Consider the following 15,457-nt stretch of genomic DNA (forward strand, 5'->3'; position numbering starts at 1 on the left):
TGCGATGAGTTGTTACCTCCGATTCGACCCGCTGGGGCCGACGAAGATGATGTGATGACCCTCAGTGCCTGTGTAAGCTGGCCCCTGCTTTGGCCGAAGAGCCAGATTCGTTTGGGGGCGGGGGACACCACCCCACAGACAAGACCGCCAGTCGTGCCAGCGCCAAGCCATGGCAAGAACGCCGCAACGCTACCGGACATGCCGGACATCCCTATGGCACAGGATCCGGACATGCATATGGCATAGGATCCGGACGACGACGACAACGACGGCGGTACATTTTCCAACGTCGATAAGTACTTTGCCGAACATGGGTACGGTGATGAGTTCTGCGGGCCTCCTTCTCAAGAACCCAACCCTGAAAAAGACAACCGCGATCTAGCTGGTACGGCGGAGAAACCCAATTGCAACAGGTGTCGTCTGGCGTTCAGTTCTCAGGAGACGCCTCCAGCTGCCGCCTTCACCGAGCCTTAGATAGCTGAGGTGCCAAATATTATCAGCCCCAACACGCTCAAGAAGGCGGTCTGTGAGCAGAACTCGATCCCATTACAGCAGATCAGGAAGAAGGGACGGAAATGAAAGACTAACAAGGGCACCAGTGCGAGCCAGCCGGCACCGAGTACGATCCGTGCTCAGGACGGGCCACCTTCACCTAAGGATATCTCGAGGAGGGTGCATGTGGCGGGTAGGGCGATGCTACCGACAAATATGCTCAATGCTGCAATCGGTGCTATGCTGAGTCTGCATGACAGTGTTCTTTCTTTGGAGAAGCGGCGTCTCAGAGAGAATGATGTGGCATACCCGGTTTTCGTGGCCACGGTGCCAGAGGGCAAGGGCTTTGTGGATAGCGCCGTCGGGGGTACGATCGTCCTGCGGTTTGATGACATCTTTGCTATGCTTAACCTTCATCCGCTGCACTACACCTTCGTTCGGCTGTTTTCGCTGAGTATGGAGATGCGGATCATTAGAGACAAGACCCCGGACATTGTGATAGTCGACCCCTTCTACATGCGTGCCAAGATCTTGGGCAGCGCTGGGGACCGGCAAGTCGCGAGTTCACACCTCGAAGGCGTCATTCTGGCAAACCCAGATAAGGATAACTTCCTCGTGCCTTACTTTCCCGAGTAAGTCATCTCCTAACCGCCCCGTAACATATGATTTCTTAGATTTCGATCATTCTTTTTTTTTCTAACATTCCGTGTTCTGTGCAGTGACACACATTGCACACTCATCCTCTTAAGCTCGAAATATTCCATGGCCACGTATTTCGACCCGGACCGTGACTCCAAGATAGACTACACAAATATCAAGAAAGTTCTTGATGATGCTCTCCCCGGCTACGCCGCATCTGGAGCACCCACAATACGACGTTCCCCTGCGTCAAGCAGCCGCCTGGCGGTCAGAAGGATGCCTACTACGCCCTCCATCACATGCGGGCGATCATACGGGACCATAATCACCTTCTGCTACCAAATAATCTCAAAGATTGGGCCGCAAGCTTGGCGGCAATCCAGGACGCGGACATCCGACAAGAATTCTTTCGCATCCAGTCGGAGTTTGCAGAAATCATCCATCAAGATGTCCTTCGTACCTCGGGGCAGTTCTACCTCAAATTTCAACCGTCCAACAGTGACATAGACACAACGCTACAAATGCAGGCTGACAACGCCCGCGACTTCATGACCACCACGACAGACGGCGGCTGCATCCACGCTCCGGTCCCATGAGTCGAGTCGAAAGTAGTGATACTATGTGTAGTTCTGAAACATTGATTAGCTCATGTTGTAATTAAACTTTAATGAACTTGTATGTCTCTTTGGTTTGGACATTCGTTCAACTTAGATGTAATCGATGCTATTTATTAGTAGGACCATGAATCGTGCTATTAATGTCTTGCTTTTCTCTTCCGATCCTTTTGTTGCATACTTATATATTGCTTATGTATTGTCTATTGTTTGGCTAGTGCATAGAGATGCCGTCATATGTCGTGTACAAGGGTAAGGTTCCCGGAGTCTACGACGACTGGGAGGAGTGTCGGAGACAGGTTCACCGTTTCAGCGGTAACAGTTACAAAGGGTACACCACTAGGGCGGAGGCGGAATCTAGATACGCGCGCTATCTAGCGGGAGAGAGGAGGGAGCGTTGGAGGAACCGGATGAAGACCAGTTTCATTGCGATGATGCTCATCGTGATGACCGCAGCTCTCTTCTATGTGATGGTAGTTTAGATGATCGATATCGACTTGTAATATGAAGACAAACTCGCTACTCGCGGTCTCGAGACATGTAATGTTCTATCTTTGTTCGGTCTTTTGAATTCGGAGACTAATATGATGAATTGTATTCGGAGACTAATCTTCTATTGTATTCGATGAATCTGCTGTTGCTGTGTGGTGCTGCTTATATTCTATCCAATAATATATTTTGTAATCTGTGCAAAAATCAGAAAAGAAAAAAATCCCTAATATACATACTAATGGCGCATCACCCCAACGTGCGCCATTAGTATGCCAAAGGATACTAATGGCGCATCACACCGCAGTGCGCCATTAGTATGCCAAAGGATACTAATGGCGCATCACCCCGCAGTGCGCCATTAGTATGGCAAAGCACATGGGTAAATATGGCCCCCTGGGAGGCATACTAATGGCGCACCGTGGCCTATACTAATGGCGCACTGCCTGGTGCGCCATTAGTAAAAAATACTAGTGGCGTGGTACTAGTGGCGCACCAGTAGTGCGCCATTAGTAGGCAAAACTGGTGCGCCAAAGGCCTTTTCCTAGTTGTGTATCAATCCTCTATTCCTCTTCTCTTTTGATCGTTCTCTCAATCCCCAACCTCCTTAGTCGCACTATATCCCAAGAAGAACCACACTTGGTGCATGTGTGTTGACTACCAACCCCTAACCAAGTGATCAATTCCATGGCAGGTTGCGAGCGTTTGTGTTTTATGGACGCATATTCAGGCTATCATTAGATAAAAATGAAGTACTCGGACGATATCAAGACTTCCTTCATCATCCCGCCCTATGGAATTTTCTACTACATTTTCATGTCATTTTCTACCAGTGGCGTATTCGAAAATGTTTACACTATGAGGTCAATAGAAACGTCCACACCTATATCGACGACATTGTGGTAAGTCAAAGTGCGGGATGATCTCCTGGCGGATCTGGCAGAAAACTTCATAGACCTTAAGCGGATTAACTTGAAGTTGAACCCATAGAAATGTGTCATCAAAGTACCTGCAGGGAAACTCCTTGGTTTCATCATTTCTGGATGCGAGATCAAGGCAATTCAGAGAAGATCGAAGCGATCCTAAAGATGGCCAAACAAAAGAATCTGAAGGACGTTCAGTGATTCACCATGTGCATTGCAGCCTGTAACACCCCAGTGTAATGATGCTACAGTAACCCTGGGGTTAAGTTAATCCTTTTGCTTAACAAGTTTTTGATCACCCTTGGTTCTCTCTCATTTCAAATTCCAGTTGAATTCAATTTCAAATTCTGAGTGAAATTCAAAATTGCTCAAACATGAAAACTAAAATGTTCATCATGTGAAACATATTCTTCTGGTAATATTGGTGGTGAACCAACATTTTTGCAAAATGTCTAAGTGGCCTAAACTACTTAAAACAGTGACCTAAGCAATAAATTAAATGCCTTTTTAATTTATAAAATTGGCAAACTATTTCAAAAGTCTCACAATATTTTTGTGGTAGTGCACTTTAATTCTTTGAAATTGTTTTGGCCAGTGGCATAATTTTGCAAAGTCATTATTGGCTAAAAAGAAAATGCAAAAGCTGCTGAAAATAAAAAGAAAAACAAAAAAAGGAAAAAGGAAAAGCAGAGAGAGAGAAAGCCCCTGCCCCACTTGGGCTTCGGCCCACCCGAGCCAGCTGGCCCAGCAGGCTGGCCCACTCCCCCCTCACCGGTCGCTCCCTCCCCTTCTTGTTCCTCTGCTCCGTGTCGCTACAGGGGCGAGGTCGACCCCGACCACATCGCTCTCGCCCACACGCTCGCCTTCCTCTCCCCCGGTTCCCCATCCACTGCCCGAACGCACCTGCCGCCGCGCGCCGTCGTCCTCGCGGTCCCCGTCGTCTCCGAGCCGAGCCATCATACCGTAGCGCTCCCGCGCGGAGAGACGCGTTGTCTGGTGCCCCTCGTTGGAGCCGGAGAGCTCCACAGCGAGCGGTGCCAGCCGTCCCCTTCCGCCAGTGTCGCCGGCGAACTTCGTCATCTCCGGCGACTGCTGCTGCTACTAAGCTGACACCGGGCCACCTTGTGCCTCCTCGGTGAGCCCCTCATCCTTCTCCCTCTCCTTGTTGACTCTGGCACGCCCCCTAGCTGCTTTTCCCACGCACGCCCGAACGCGGCGCCGCGGAGCTCGTCGCCGGCGAGTCTTCGGTGACCAGTTGGTCACAGGCTTATGCCCGTTAGCTTCACCGCGCCGCGCAGCGCCTGCCTAGCCCTTTCTCCCGAGCCGTAGCATGCCGTAGGTCCGTTTCATCGTCACCCGTAGCTGCTCCGACGCAAACCTCGTCGCCGGCGCCGTTTCCAGCCAAGTCCGCCCGTGCCACCACTACCAATCGACGCGACGTCGAGTGGCCGTTCGAACGGACCCAGCCGCGTGTCGAACGGCGCCGTAAAACGCTATTCCGACGAGGCCCGAGCAGCTCCGCCGCCTCTCTGTGTCGCCGACGGCTGAACGCCGGCCGCGCCGACGTGGCCGACCGGGGGCCAACCCCAGGGCCACTGCCTGGTGGGTCCCAGGGGCCCCAGCTGACCCGTTGACCCCGGTTAACTGTGCTGACTTGCCGCTGCAGCCACTGACCAGTGGGCCCGTCCCGTTTAGTTAAGTTAATTAACTCGGTTTTAGTTAAAACCTAATCCAATCGTTAATTAGTCACTCACATGTGGGACCCAGCTGCTAATTAACCACGTTTAATTAAAATAACCCACTGTTAGCCCTCTGTCTATGACAGGTAGGACCCACTGGTCAGTTTGACCAGTCAGCGGGTATGTTGACCTGCTGATGTCATGCTGACACTCTGCTGACATCATAATTTCTTTTCTGTTAATTTAAGTAATTCCAGAAATATGCTTTAATCTTTGAAAATTCATAGAAAATAAACCGTACCTCAGATGAAAATGTTTTCTACATGAAAGTTGCTCAGAAAAATCCAACGAATCCGAATACGCGGTCCATTCATCAGTCAGATGTCTCTAAATATCTGAACATGGAACATTCCCCCTCCGATCATCTGTCTGACACAGGTCCGGAACCCGGAAAACATTCCCGGTTGAATTCCCCCTTCACCTATATCGTGTAGCCTTACGTTAGGTCACACCCGGCACCGCATATTGCCATGTTATGCTTTGTGATGCTTTGTCTGCTTTATATTTACGGTTTCTTCCCCCTCTTCTCTCTGGTAGACCCCGAGACTGATGCCGCCCCTGTGATCGACTACGTCGACGACGACCCCTCCTTGCCAGAGCAACCAGGCAAGCCCCCCCTTTGATCATCCCGATATCGCCCATTCCATTCTCTCATGCTTGCATTAGATTTTGCTACTGTTATTGTTTGCTCCTATTCTGATGCATAGCCTGCTTTTGTAACCTGCTCATTGTACCCTACCTGCTTATCCTAAACTGCTTAGTATAGGTTGGTTAGTGATCCATCAGTGACACCCACCCTGTCCTTGTTGCCCCGGCTTCATCATTGAAGACCCGATCAACGGGATCGAAGACCAGGCCCTGGCACCGCACATCACTTTCCCCTTAGTTGCTCGACACTACTGTGTTACTATTGAGTGCCGAGGGTGAGACCTCTATAGCACTTCTGATGTTAACCCTGTAGTGTAGCTATTCGGTCATGGTCATCGAGGGTGATTCTGCCTTAACCACTTCCGATACGACTCTGTCGTGCAACCCCTCAAGTGTGAACCTCGGGGGTGATTCCTCTTACGTTCACCTTGATGATTACATCGAGTGGAATTCACCGGGGGTGACTCCTCGGGTTTTCCCCTTGATGTTTGGACACATAGTTACTATGGTTACTATGACTTTACACTGAACCATGTTACTAAAGACGGGTCGGCCCTGAGGGGTACCCGCGCGAGCTTAATTGCGAGTGATGTGGAGTCGGGTTGACCTGGAAGGTGCCCGCGAGGTAATTACGAGGCGTGGCCGGGCATTCCTAGCCCTTGCCGCAAGTCCTCGAGACGGGGCGACGGGGTCACATCTTTCGTGAGTCTCTGCTTGTTACCGCGCGTTCCTAATCCACTATGATTTGGATATTTGATCCAAGGGGCCTCTGGCCTGATAGCACTAACCATCACGTGGGCATAGTATGGGTGTTCTGCGTCGTATGCATCAGCCGAAGCTTAATAGACGTCATGCGACTGAGCGGCGCGCGCCGGGTTGGACTGGCAAGCTCCCGCCTTTTTTAAGGAGGTAGCTAGGTCTGCTCACCGGCCGCCCACGCAACGTGCAGGAGTTCTCGGGGCGATGGCCCATGACCCCTGGGGGCATAGATTTAGTCCGGCGTGCTGACCTCTCTATTAAGCCTAGGTCGGGTTATGGTGTATTGTTTGGCCGAGGCCGGGCATGACCCAGGAAAGTGTGTCCGGCCAGAGTTAAGCGAGCGTGGTGGGTAAGTTGGTGCACCCCTGCAGGGAAGAAAACATCTATCGATAGCCTGTCCTACGGTAGCGGACACTTGGAGTTGTATCCCGATCGATACAACTAGAACTGGATACTTGAGATGAGACATGGATATGAGAATTGGATTATAATTGGAACTGGATAGTATGGCTCTGGGATTGCTTTCTCGCAGGGAGTCGAGAAAGGATCTCTGGCCGAGGTTGATAACACTTCTACTACTTTACTTTATGCTACTCTACTTCCTCCTGTTGCTGCAAGATGGTGGTTTCCAGAAGATGCTAGTCTTCAATAGGCTAGGCTTTCCCCTTCTCTTCTGGCATTCTGCAGTCCAGTCCACAGATACAGCCCATTTCATTGATACCGATGCATATGTAGTGTAGATCCTTGCTTGCGAGTACTTTGGATGAGTACTCACGGTTGCTTTGCTCCCCCTTTCCCCCTTTCTTCTTCTTTTCCTGTTGATGCAACCAGATGTCGGAGCCCAGGAGCCAGATGCCACCGCCGATGCTTACTACTACATGGAGGCCGCCGACGATCAGGAGTAGTTAGGAGGCTCCCAGGCAGGAGGCCTTGCCTTTTCGATCGATGTTGCTTTTGTGCTAGCCTTCTTAAGGTAGACTTGTCTAATTTATGTCTGTACTCAGATATTGTTGCTTCCGCTAACTCTTGTGTATTCAAGCTTATGTATTCGAGCCCTCGAGGCCCCTGGCTTGTAATATAAAGCTTGTATTATTTTAATTTTGTGTCTAGAGTTGTGTTGTGATATCTTCACGTCAGTCCTTGATCTTGATCGTACACATTTGCGTGTATGATTAGTGTACGATTGAATCGAGGGCGTCACACAACCTCAGTCGGTTCATCTCCAGGCTTGGTGAGAAGGGTCTGCCACTCTACCAACTCCTCAAGAAGTTTGATTCCTTCGAATGTACTAATGGGATGCAATCGGCCTTCAATGACCTCAAGCGCTTTCACTTCACGCCACCAATCCTCTCCGACTGGGCTGAGATGGAGCCCCTGGTCCTTTACATCGTCATCCACCAACCGTATGACCGAGCGTTGTCCTGGTGGTCATCATTTACTACAAAAGTAAATTTCTCTCCGAGTACAAGTTGAGATATCCACATTACCAGAAACTAGTCGACGGCGTGTTTCTGGCATCAATGAAGCTACTCCATTACTTACAAGCCCACTCGGTCATCATGGTCAGCAGTGCCCTTTGTCGGACATCATCGGCAAAAGGGATGTGATAATGACATCATTGGCAAAAGGGATGTGATAATCCACAAGTCTAGGGGATCGCAACAGTTTTCGAGGGTAGAAAGTTCTATATAAGGTTTTTTTATTTTCTAGGTACCTGAATTCTTTTGTTGCCTCAGTCATTTTCTTCTTCTTCCCAAGCGTATGAGATGTGAAGATCCGACCTGGCTGGACAAGAACCAGGCCCACTATCTATCTTACAGGAAAGCCATCTTATTAATTAGGGGGAAGCCATAGGCCCATTATCTATCTTAGGGGTGGGGGTTGCAGGGGATCGCCAGAGTTATTCACTTGTGTGGCAAGGCTTAGAGGAATGGTCGGGGCGGCGGCCAACACGGTGGAGGGGGGAGGTTAGGGGAGGACGAGGTGGCGAGGCGGCGATAGCCACCGGCCGCAGGTGGGAGGGGGTGGAGGCAGTCGGTTAGGCCTGGGTTGGCCGGCGGCTGCATCAGGAAGAGGAAAGTGGAGGTTGAAGATGAATAGTGCTTGATCTATTTTCAGCCGTTGGATAAAGATCTAAGGCCATTGATGAAGGTGACTGATAAAACATGTTTTCGGTTGTTACCTGTAAGGTTTTTGGCCCGGTTTTCCTCATAAACGGGGTCAACTTGTTTAGGTTTTTTATCCGGTTTCCCTTATAAACTGGATCAGCCAAAGCTTAAGGGGAGACTCTTGGCTTTGGCAGCTTTTTGAGCAATATATCCAGGTGGGGATCTGATACGTCTCTAACGTATCTATAATTTTTGATTGTTCCATGCTATTATATTATCCATCTAGGATGTTTTATATGCATTTATATGCTATTTTATATGATTTTTGGGACTAACCTATTAACCTAGAGCCCAGTGCCAGTTTCTGTTTTTTCCTTGCTTTTGAATATCGCAGAAAAGGAATACCAAACAGAGTCCAATTGACGTGCCAATTTTTGATGATTTTTTATGGACCAAAAGAAGCCCCCGGAGTAAAAGAGTTGGGCCAGAAGACTCCCGGGTTGTCCACAAGGGTGGGGGGCGCGCCCTACCCCCCTGGGCGCGTCCCCTATCTCGTGGACGACTCGGAGACCCCCCCTGACGTGAGACCTACGCCAAAAATTCCTATAAATACAGAAACCTCCAGAAAATAACCTAGATCAGGAGTTCCGCCGCCGCAAGCCTCTGTAGCCACCAAAAACCAATCGGGACCCTGTTCCGGCACCCTGCCGGAGGGGAGATCCCTCACCGGTGGCCATCTTCATCATCCCGGCGCTCTCCATGATGAGGAGGCAGTAGTTCACCCTCGGGGCTGAGGGTATGTACCTGTAGCTATGTGTTTGATCTCTCTCTCTCTCTCTCTCTCTCTCTCTCTCTCTCTCTCTTGTGTTCTTGATTTGGCATGATCTTGATGTATCGCGTCTTTGCTATTATAGTTGGATCTTATGATGTTTCTCCCCCTCTACTCTCTTGTAATGGATTGAGTTTTCCCTTCGAAGTTATCTTATCGGATTGAGTCTTTAAGGATTTGAGAACACTTGATATATGTCTTGCGTGGGATGCCCGTGGTGACAATGGGGTATTCTATTGATTCACTGGATGTATGTTTTGGTGATCAACTTGCGGGTTCCGTGACCTTGGGAATCTATGCATAGGGGTTGGCACACATTTTCGTCCTGACTCTCCGGTAGAAACTTTGGGGCACTCTTTGAAGTTCTTTGTGTTGGTTGAATAGATGAATCTGAGATTGTGTGATGCATATCATATAATCATACCCGCGGATACTTGAGGTGACATTGGAGTATCTAGGTGACATTAGGGTTTTGGTTGATTTGTGTCTTAAGGTGTTATTCTAGTACGAACTCTAGGAAAGATCGAACGGAAAGAATAGCTTCGTGTTATTTTACTATGGACTCTTGAATAGATCGATCAGAAAGAATAACTTTGAGGTGGTTTCGTACCCTACAATAATCTCTTCGTTTGTTCTCCGCTATTAGTGCCTTTGGAGTGACTCATTGTTGCATGTTGAGGCATAGTTATATGATCCAATTATGTTATTATTGTTGAGAGAACTTGCACCAGTGAAAGTATGAACCTTAGGCCTTGTTTCAATGCATTGCAATACCGTTTCGCTCACTTTTATCATTAGTTATCTTGCTGCTTTTATATTTTCAGATTACAAAAACCCATATCTACCATCTATATTGCACTTGTATCACCATCTCTTTGCCGAACTAGTGCACCTATACAATTTACCATTGTATTGGGTGTGTTGGGGACACAAGAGACTCTTTGTTATTTGGTTGCAGGGTTGCTTGAGAGAGACCATCTACATCCTACGCCTCCCACGGATTGATAAACCTTAGGTCATCCACTTGAGGGAAATTTGCTACTATCCTACAAACCTCTGCACTTGGAGGCCCAACAACTTCTACAAGAAGAAGGTTGTGTAGTAGACATAAAGCTCTTTTCTAGTGTCGTTGCCGGGGAGGTGAGTGCTTGAAGGTATATCTTTAGATCTTGCAATCGAATCTTTTTGTTTCTTGCTTTATCACTAGTTTAGTCTATAAAAGAAAACTACAAAAAATTTGAATTGAGGGTGCCTCATATGCTTCATCTTTTTAATGTCTTCCGTGAAAATAAGGATTCCGATAATTGTGCTCAATTGCTAGAGGAAGAATGCATTAAAATGTTTGGCACTAAATCTTTTAATGATGAGCATGATTGTACTGTTATTAGTATGAATTCCTTGAATATCCATGATGCTAATGATATGCAAAGCCACAAGCTTGGGGATGCTATGTTTGATGAAGATGATATTTTTAGTCCCCCAAGTTTTGATGTGCAAATTTATTATGATGAAAGCATGCCTCCTATCTATGATGATTATTGTAATGACACGTATGCAATAAAGAATAATGATAACCATGAAACTTGTCATCTTGATTTCAATTTTCAATCCCATGATAGTTATTTTCTTGAATTTGCTCCCACTATTCCGAATGAGAAGAATTTTGCTTATGTGGAGAGCAATAAATTTTCTATGCTTGTGGGTCATGAAAGGAATGATTTATGTGATGGTTATACTGTTGAATTCATTCATGATGCTAGTGAAAATTATTATGAGGGAGGAATATATGCTTGTAGGAGTTGCAATAATATCAAGTTTCCTCTCTATGTGTTGAAAATCTTGAAGTTATGCTTGTTTTGCCTTCCTATGCTAGTTGATTATTGTTCCCATAAGTTGTTTGCTCACAAAATCCCTATGCATAGGAAGTGGGTTAGACTTAAATGTGCTAGTGATATTCTTCATGATGCTCCCATTATGTTTCAATTCTTATCTTTTATGTGAGCATCATTGTCATCATCATGCCTAGCTAAAAAGGCATCAAAAAAAGCGCTTGTTGGGAGACAACCCAATATTTACCCCTACTGTTTTTGTGTGTTCACATGATTAAGCTACTGTATTAATCATGTTTTATAGCTTTTGTTTCAATAAAGTGCCAAGAAGAACCTTTGCGAAGACTTGGGTGAAGTCTTTGCGATCTTGCTGTAAAAAACAGAAACTTTTGCGCTCACGAGATTAGCTCCCATTTTTTACTGGAGAGTGCTTTTAGGTTGATTCTTTTTGAAGATGATTTATAGACAAATTCATCAGGTCCACCAATTTATTTAAGAATTGTTTGAGTTACAGAAGTATTCGAATGATACAGATTACTACAGACTGTTCTGTTTTTGACAGATTCTGTTTTCTATGTGTTGTTTGCTTATTTTGATGAATCTATGAGTAGTATCGGAGGGTATGAACCATAGAGAAGTTGGAATACAATAGATATTACACCAATATGAATTTAGAATGAGTTCACAACAGTACCAAAAGTGGTGATTTATTTTCTTATACTAACGGAGCTTACGAGTTTTCTGTTGAGTTTTGTGTTGTGAAGTTTTCAAGTTTTGGGTAAAGATTCGATGGACTATGGAATAAGGAGTGGCAAGAGCCTAAGCTTGGGGATTCCCAAGGCACCCCAAGGTAATATTCAAGGACAACCAAGAGCCTAATCTTGGGGATGCCCCGGATGGCATCCCCTCTTTCGTCTTCGTTCATCAGTAACTTTACTTGGAGCTATATTTTTATTCACCACATGATATGTGTTTTGCTTGGAGCGTCATTTTATTTTCTTTTGTTTTGCTTGCTGTTTGAATAAAATACCAAGATCTGAAATTCTTAAATGTTAGAGAGTCTTCACATAGTTACATAATTATTGAACTACTCATTGAGCTTCACTTATATCTTTTGAGCTAGATAATTTTGCTCTAGTGCTTCACTTATATCTTCTTAGAGCATGGCGGTAGTTTTATTTTGAAGAAATTTTTGATCTCTCATGCTTCACTTATATTATTTTGAGAGTCTTTTAGAACAGCATGGTAATTTGCTTTGGTTATGAATTTAGTCATAATATGATGGGCATCCAAGATGGGTATAATAAAAACTTTCATATAGAGTGCATTGAATACTATGAGAAGTCTGATACTTGTTTGGAGATATAAAGATGGTGATATTAGAGTCGTGCTAGTTGAGTAATTGTGAATTTGAGAAATAATTGTGTTGAGGTTTGCAAGTCCCGTAGCATGCACGTATGGTAACCGTTGTGTGACAAATTTGAAGCATGAGGTGTTTCTTTGTTTGCCTTCCTTATGAGTGGCGGTCAGGGATGCGCGATGGTCTTTTCCTACCGATCTATCCCCCTAGGAGCATGCGCGTAGTGCTTGGTTTTGATGACTTGTAGATTTTTGCAATAAGTATGTGAGTTCTTTATCACTAATGTTGAGTCCATGGATTATACGCACTTTCACCCTTCCATCATTGCTAGCCTTTTCGGTACCGTGCATTGCCCTTTCTCACCTCGAGACTTGGTGCAAACTTCGCCGGTGCATCCAAACCCCGTGATATGATACGCTCTATCACACATAAACCTCCTTATATCTTCCTCAAAATAGCCACCATACCTACCTATTATGGCATTTCCATAGCCATTCCGAGATATATTGCCATGCAACTTTCCACCGTTTCATTTATTATGACACGCTTCATCATTGTCATATTGCCTTGCATGATCATGTAGTTGACATCGTATTTGTGGCAAGGCCACCATGCATAATTTTTCATACATGTCACTCTTGATTCATTGCCCATCCCGATACACCGCCGGAGGCACTCATATAGAGTCATATTTTGTTCTAGTATCGAGTTTTAATCATTGAGTTGTAAATAAATAGAAGTGTGATGATCATCATTAATAGAGCATTGTCCCATGAAAAAAAGAAAAAAAAGAAAGGCCGAATAAAAAAAGGAAAGGCTAAAAAAAGAGAAAGGCCAAATAAAAAAGGAAGGCCCCAAAAAAAGGAAGGGGCAATGCTACTATCCTTTTACCACACTTGTGCTTCAAAGTAGCACCATGATCTTCATGATAGAGAGTCTCCTATGTTGTCACTTTCATATACTAGTGGGAATTTTTCGTTATAGAACTTGGCTTGTATATTCCAATGATGGGCTTCCTCAAAATGCCCTAGGTCTTCGTGAGCAAGCAAGTTGGATGCACATCCACTTAGTTTCTTTTGTTGAGCTTTCATACATTTATATCTCTAATGCATTCGTTAAATGGCAATCCCTACTCCTCGCATTGACATCAATTGATGGGCATCTCCATAGCCCGTTGATTAGCCGCGTCGATGTGAGACTTTCTCCTTTTTTGTCTTCTCCACACAACCCCCATCATTATATTCTATTCCACCCATAGTGCTATGTCCATGGCTCACGCTCATGTATTGCGTGAAAGTTGAAAAAGTTTGAGAATACTAAAGTATGAAACAATTGCTTGGCTTGTCATCGGGGTTGTGCATGATGAGAGCATTTTGTGTGACGAAAATGAAGCATAGCCAAACTATATGATTTTGTAGGGATGAGCTTTCTTTGGCTATGTTATTTTAAGAAGACATAATTGCTTGATTAGTATGCTTGAAGTATTATTGTTTTTATGTCAATATTAAACTTTTGTCTTGGATCTTTCGAATCTGAACATTCATGCCACAATAAAGGAAATTACATTGATAAATATGTTAGGTAGCATTCCACATCAACAATTCAGTTTTTATCATTTACCTACTTGAGGACGAGCAGGAATTAAGCTTGGGGATGCTTGATACGTCTCCAACGTATCTATAATTTTTGATTGTTCCATGCTATTATATTATCCATCTAGGATGTTTTATATGCATTTATATGCTATTTTATATGATTTTTGGGACTAACCTATTAACCTAGAGCCCAGTGCCAGTTTATGTTTTTTCCTTGTTTTTGAATATCGCAGAAAAGGAATACCAAACGGAGTCCAATTGACGTGCCAATTTTTGATGATTTTTTATGGACCAAAAGAAGCCCCCGGAGTAAAAGAGTTGGGCCAGAAGAGTCTCGGGCTGTCCACGAGGGTGGGGGGCGCGCTCTACCCCCTGGGCGCGTCCCCCTATCTCGTGGACGACTCGGAGACCCCCCCTGACGTGAGACCTACGCCAAAAATTCCTATAAATACAGAAACCTCCAGAAAATAAGCTAGATCGGGAGTTCCGCCGCCGCAAGCCTCTGTAGCCACCAAAAACCAATCGGGACCCTGTTCCGGCACCCTGCCGGATGGGAGATCCCTCACCGGTGGCCATCTTCATCATCCCGGCGCTCTCCATGACGAGGAGGGAGTAGTTCACCCTCGGGGCCGAGGGTATGTACCAGTAGCTATGTGTTTGATATCTCTCTCTCTCTCTCTCTCGTGTTCTTGATATATCGCGAGCTTTGCTATTATAGTTGGATCTTATGATGTTTCTCCCCCTCTACTCTCTTGTAATGGATTGAGTTTTCCCTTCGAAGTTATCTTATCGGATTGAGTCTTTAAGGATTTGAGAACACTTGATATATGTCTTGCGTGGGATGCCCGTGGTGACAATGGGGTATTCTATTGATTCACTGGATGTATGTTTTGGTGATCAACTTGCGGGTTCCGTGACCTTGGGAATCTATGCATAGGGGTTGGCACACATTTTCGTCTTGACTCTCCGGTAGAAACTTTGGGGCACTCTTTGAAGTTCTTTGTGTTGGTTGAATAGATGAATCTGAGATTGTGTGATGCATATCATATAATCATACCCGCGGATACTTGAGGTGACATTGGAGTATCTAGGTGACATTAGGGTTTTGGTTGATTTGTGTCTTAAGGTGTTATTCTAGTACGAACTCTAGGAAAGATCGAACGGAAAGAATAGCTTCGTGTTATTTTACTACGGACTCTTGAATAGATCGATCAGAAAGAATAACTTTGAGGTGGTTTCGTACCCTACAATAATCTCTTCTTTTGTTCTCCGCTATTAGTGACTTTGGAGTGACTCTTTGTTGCATGTTGAGGGATAGTTATATGATCCAATTATGTTATTATTGGTGAGAGAACTTGCACTAGTGAAAGTATGAACCTTAGGCCTTGTCTCAATACATTGCAATACCGTTTCGCTCACTTTTATCATTAGTT

This window comes from Triticum aestivum, chromosome 3D (assembly GCF_018294505.1).
Source record: "Triticum aestivum cultivar Chinese Spring chromosome 3D, IWGSC CS RefSeq v2.1, whole genome shotgun sequence".
In the NCBI taxonomy this organism is placed as follows: Eukaryota; Viridiplantae; Streptophyta; class Magnoliopsida; order Poales; family Poaceae; genus Triticum; species Triticum aestivum.